This window comes from Manduca sexta, unplaced genomic scaffold, assembly GCF_014839805.1.
Source record: "Manduca sexta isolate Smith_Timp_Sample1 unplaced genomic scaffold, JHU_Msex_v1.0 HiC_scaffold_1857, whole genome shotgun sequence".
NCBI lineage: Eukaryota > Metazoa > Arthropoda > Insecta > Lepidoptera > Sphingidae > Manduca > Manduca sexta.
The window spans coordinates 1-5,589 of record NW_023592763.1 but is presented as its reverse complement, the minus strand read 5'-3'; the positions used below and the strand labels follow the sequence as shown (position 1 = coordinate 5,589).

The 5,589-nt window shown below is 31.8% G+C and overlaps 1 pseudogene; it reads left to right on the top strand.

Moving 5' to 3' along the window:
* Window positions 1-368: 368 nt before the first annotated feature.
* LOC119191734 lies at window positions 369-4,349 on the top strand (annotated as a pseudogene).
* The last annotated feature ends 1,240 nt before the right edge of the window (window positions 4,350-5,589 follow it).

The following is a 5,589-nucleotide window of genomic DNA, read 5'->3' as shown; positions in this document are numbered from 1 at the left end:
ACTTAATTAAAAATTATTCTGTACCTGTTGTCATGGTCCGATCGCCGTACAAATTTTTGGGAGACCTCTCGTCAGCATTTCACATCCTGTTGCTATTGATTGTGATAGTGATAATGTTCATGTATGAATAATATTATTATGTGCCCAATATGGAAATCAAAATAATATAGATCATATGGCTTGACCTAACTTACAACTCATTTCACATAATTACATTTTTATTGAAATTATAAACGATTTTTTTATTATTATAGCTACATAATTATAACACATAATAATATAATTAGATGGTATTACTGTAATGGGAATTCAGTATTTATTCAAAATATTTGGTACCCTTTTTCCAAAACTTTTTAATCGATATTCCTTTGCTATCTACAATTTACAAATCATATATGTCTAATGTCATGTTTTAAACGTCAAACTAAAACACGTCAACACAAGTGATCAATCGCGATATCGCAACAATTTTGTTAAAAAACACAATTAAATTTTACTTTTCAGATAACAAAAATGGTCCACACGTCAATGGAAGGCTCTTTGTTTGTAAGTTTTAAATTATACGTACCTTGTTACTTGACAATTCACAGAAATAACCCTAGTTTATTTGCATCATCCCTGGTTTGCGTTGTTTTCAATTATTTACAATTATTACTAAAGCTACAGGCATATGTAGAATTTAGCAGAATAACATTACCGTCTGTTGTCAGACTTATGATAGGTTTTGATTAAATTGCATAATATCTACTTATATTGCCAACAATTTTATTTACATTACAATGTTCGTCTCTGTACACAGCAGACCATGTAAAGAGGTTAAGTACTCAATCTGGGACCCATATTCCATGATTTAATTTTAGCCCTCAATACATATTATATATGAAATATATAATCTATACTAATATTAACAGGAAAAGTCTGTGATTTTGTTTGTGGGTTTGTATGGATTAATATATAGGACTACTTAACCAATTTTAAAAAATCGTTCACTATTGAGAAGCTACATTACCCCTGAGTGCTATAGGCTCTTTTTATCACAAGAAAATATATATAGCATGACTTTTATTCCATAAAAACTCATTCACACAGGTGCAACAAGCAAAAGCTAGTGTTGAACATAAATACAAAACAAATAATTCCATTAAAATCATGATTCAGTAAAACCTATTTTGTTGTATTATGTAATTTCAGGAGCCCACACTATACATAATCAAAGGCATGTGCATCCTTGACAGTGATGGCAACAGGATCCTGGCTAAGTATTATGATAAAGATGTGCTTCCCACAGCCAAGGAACAGAAGGCTTTTGAGAAGAATCTATTTAACAAAACACACAGGTTTGACCATTAATGTAATTAAAAAACAGAATAAAAAACAGATATTTTGGCATGTAAGTGGAGTGAATTGGCAAAGATTTTGTTATTTATTCTTTGTTATAATAATTAGTATTTAATAATTTTAGGTTTTGTTTTGTTCAATGTTTTTAATATGTTTATGATTGTTTTGTTTTTTGTTTTATACTTAATTGTTTTTTAATTTTAAATTAATTATAGTTACCCCACATTGTCGCATTGGAATACTTCTGTAATGACTGTGTGTGAGAAAAATAAAAAATAAATAAATAAATAAATGGTGACATGTTTTGAAAGTTTAGACAGGTGCAGCATAGTTGAGGAGGTGGCTTACCATGGATAGAAGCCATAATACCAAGAAACCTTAAAATTTTATTTATTTTTGTCACATGTTCCAGTAGCTAGAGGGCTATGTGTGATATATAGCTCTCCCCGAGTACCTTGGTGTAACAAATTTTGGATAGCCCGGGTAGCAAATACCCACACTATTACACAGTAAACACAAAGACTAGTTAGGTAGTATTATACAGTTCCAAAACATTATGTAATATTTAATACCTTACCATTAAAAAATTTAGCATTTCACCATTAATTTATTTAATGTTTCCTATAATTGCCATTTTTTTGTAATATGTCTTGTTATTATCTATACTTGCTCTATTACTTTGTTAGGTATATTTTGGAGAAAAGAAAACCAAAATATTAAAACCGCGATAACATCGGAAAAATAGTTTAATTTTAATGTCTAACATTCGCATAAACATAAGAAATCATAATATACTCTGGATTTTTTCAAGTTCTATATCAACTTCCAAGCTTTGAAAGATAATAATAGTACACAATGATGTCAGAATACTCTTTAAAAAAAACACTGAGAAAGGTGTAAACAAGAGATTTTTATTATAATATGTACATTCCAGGGCAAATGCTGAAATCATCATGTTGGATGGTCTGACCTGCGTGTACAAGAGTAATGTTGATTTGTTCTTCTATGTCATGGGAAGCTCGCATGAGAATGAGGTAATGATTTTGTATATGTTATAGCTTTTTGCTTTGTGGGTGCCATTTTATCAGTGCAATAAAATGCCTGTAAAAAGTCAGTTTTCATGTATAAATTTTGTATATTTTTGTATAATATAAATTAATCAATAATCATATAATATAAATTAATCATGATTATATCACATGTATTAAAATGTAACATCTTATGTATAAAATGATTGTGGAGTGCAATAAACTTTAAATTTCAATTTGAATAATATGTATGTTTTGGTAACTTGGCTCAATGCAAGAGTCAATGAGTTGTTCGTTTGTTTATCAAACCATTGTTAAACATTTTCATTGTCAATACTAAGGTACAGGATTGATTTTTCAAATTGGCCCTAATTAGCGACAGTGCACCAAAACTATCGGAGTCCATCTATACACATTTCATTACAAGTCATTGTATGCTCTATGTTGACAGGCTCTTTTTTCTGCAAAACAAGCCATTGTGCGTGTTATGCCAACTACAGGTCTAGCCAGCCCCAACTCTTTCTAGAAGTGCAGAATCTTCCTAGTAATTGTATAAATTGTATAATAATTATTGATTTTTAATTCCAGCTAATTCTTCAATCAGTGTTGAACGCTTTGCGAGACTGTGAGCATGCTTCTAAGAAGGAATGTCGAGAAGAGAGTTCTCTTAGATAATTTGGATGCTGTGATGCTTGCCTTTGATGAGATTTGCGATGGAGGGTAAATATAATATTTAATACTATATTTTGCTTAACATTTGGAATATGTGAAAGGATTTTTTTTAAATATAAGTTACCCTGTACTATATTTCCTGGTATAATCTTAGCCTAGACATTAATTTAGGGCTTAATCTATCTTTTTGGGTATCCTAAACCATTCTGCCTTTTATATCTTATGGTTTTAAATGATATTATAGGAATGCAAATATGTGTCAAATAAAAGCCATGGTGATCATTGACAGAATGAACGCCATTAAAAATATATAATAGATTTGGTTTGAATTCAGGGTATTGATGCATTGTATTGTAACTTGTAACAGATAATAAACAAGGTTGGCTTCTATTTTTTTTGTTATCACTTCCTAAAAATTTTCATAAGTGATAACAATTTTAAACATATGATTTCAATTTCAAAACATGTTTTAATATTTAGAGAAGATAAATCGAAATCCGAAGTTTGTGATGTAATATTATTATTTATTTAATAGCATGTACTACAGTCTAAACTATAACATCATTCTCAGTAATGGAAAAGTCTATAAAATAGAAATTTGTTTGATATGCTTGGTCCACTTTAAAAGTCTATACATTATTTAAGAATCACTTCTTACCATATTCGGCCACAACAGCCAATCTCAACGGAGATCAGCTACTTAATGGAAAGATATTATAGAGCACCAGTGTGTGCACAATATAAAGGTGCACTCTGTTCCTTCATCTCATAATCAGGTAAGACAGCAATCTGACATAACCAGAGAGAGATCAGGCGCAGGACCAACGGCTTAACGTGCTTACCGAGGCACGGGGGTATCACACCGCCAACTTCCCGACTTCAAGCTGAGATATGTTATTTTAATGATGGAAAAACCCAGTCACTATTATTTTTAGCCTGACCCGGGATTCGAACCCAGTACCTCAGCGCAATAAATGTACTTATACCGCTTATGCTTTACCACTATCCCGCCGAGGCAATCAGCATACATTAATACCATTTACAGCTCAATAGTCCTGTATTACGAAGAAATATGTTCATATTTAGCCGTTAGCATGTTCGTAGCATTCGTTATTAAGAACATCGAACAACAGTTCGATGTAAAATTCTTAATAACTCTTCCAGTGTGATCCTAGACTCGGACCCAACATCCATCGTGAGTCGCGCTGCGTTGCGCACAGAGGACGTGCCACTAGGAGAGCAGACAGTAGCGCAGGTAATGGACCAGTTTAATAAATTCTTCTGGTAGCACACTACTGTTACATTTCATATTGTTTCACTAACAAAGTGCTTTTGTGGATAACCATGTCAATAATGAGGGTATTGGAGTTGAGGCTATTATGGCTGGACTATTGGCCAAGAAGTAGTTTTAAATAGTGGTAGAGCTGGTGGTAAGATGTACTTTATATCCGACCGGATAGCGACCACCGTACACAGTGTTAAAACCCGCCATAGTGGCCCACGTAAGTGTGTCGCATCGGGCTCAGCCTGTATATATCTGGTTTCAACAGGCCGGCATAATTGTGTCGACTGCCGAGGGGTAATCATCTCGTCAGTCGACATGCTATTCGACTCTACCTACCATCAGATGCAGTATGGTCACATTGCTGTGCTCATTTAAAAAAAAACAGTGCAGGGGTTGTAACTCTGATATTCACTGCGTCAATTACTTATGTTGTTTAATGTATAACTACGGGCAGTATTGTGATTTAAGTAATTAAAGATCCATCTGTACAATAGGAATAGACAAAATACCATTTAAAGATGAATACCAGGAAGTGTAAATAAATAAATAAGATTGAGTTTCCGTAATTTTAGAAAAGTTTGATGGTGAGATGAAATAATGTTGGTAATATGTTACTAGATATTTTTAAAGCTTGAATCTACTCTCTTGGGTACTTTATGATTGGCATCAACTTATCTATCCCATCTATTTATAATAGAACTAAAAGTTTCACTAAAAAACTTTGCATCCATACATACTTCTCTTGCTAGTGTTGAGCATATAATTCTGATTTACAAAGATAAAAATCCTAAAATTATTTCAAGCTAGTGTTACTCAAGTAACAGTCAAGTAGATTTGTGACGTTGGATACTTACTAATTTACTAATTATTATCAATTTAGATACTGATCTGTATAGAGATTTATTATTTTTTACTTTCATATACATATTACAAATTATTATATATTTTCATTTGAAGTATGCATGGGCATGCAAGAATAATTTTGAAAAAATATTTCTGGCAAGTAACGATTTTTTAAAAGTAAACAAAACTGTTTAAATTTTACGATCATTAGAAACAAACTTTTTTTTAAATATTCGAAATTAGAATTGTGTGATTGTAAAGTTTCGTCAGGTGCCATACTTTATTTGAAATATTGTCGTCGGTTAGGTATTTTTTAGTAACAGCAGGTAAATCCTAGATAAATTCTAAGCATGGATGTAGGAAATTAATAATTCCATGATTAGAAGCAATAAACTTTCCCAATAAAACCTAGTGCATTTTTTT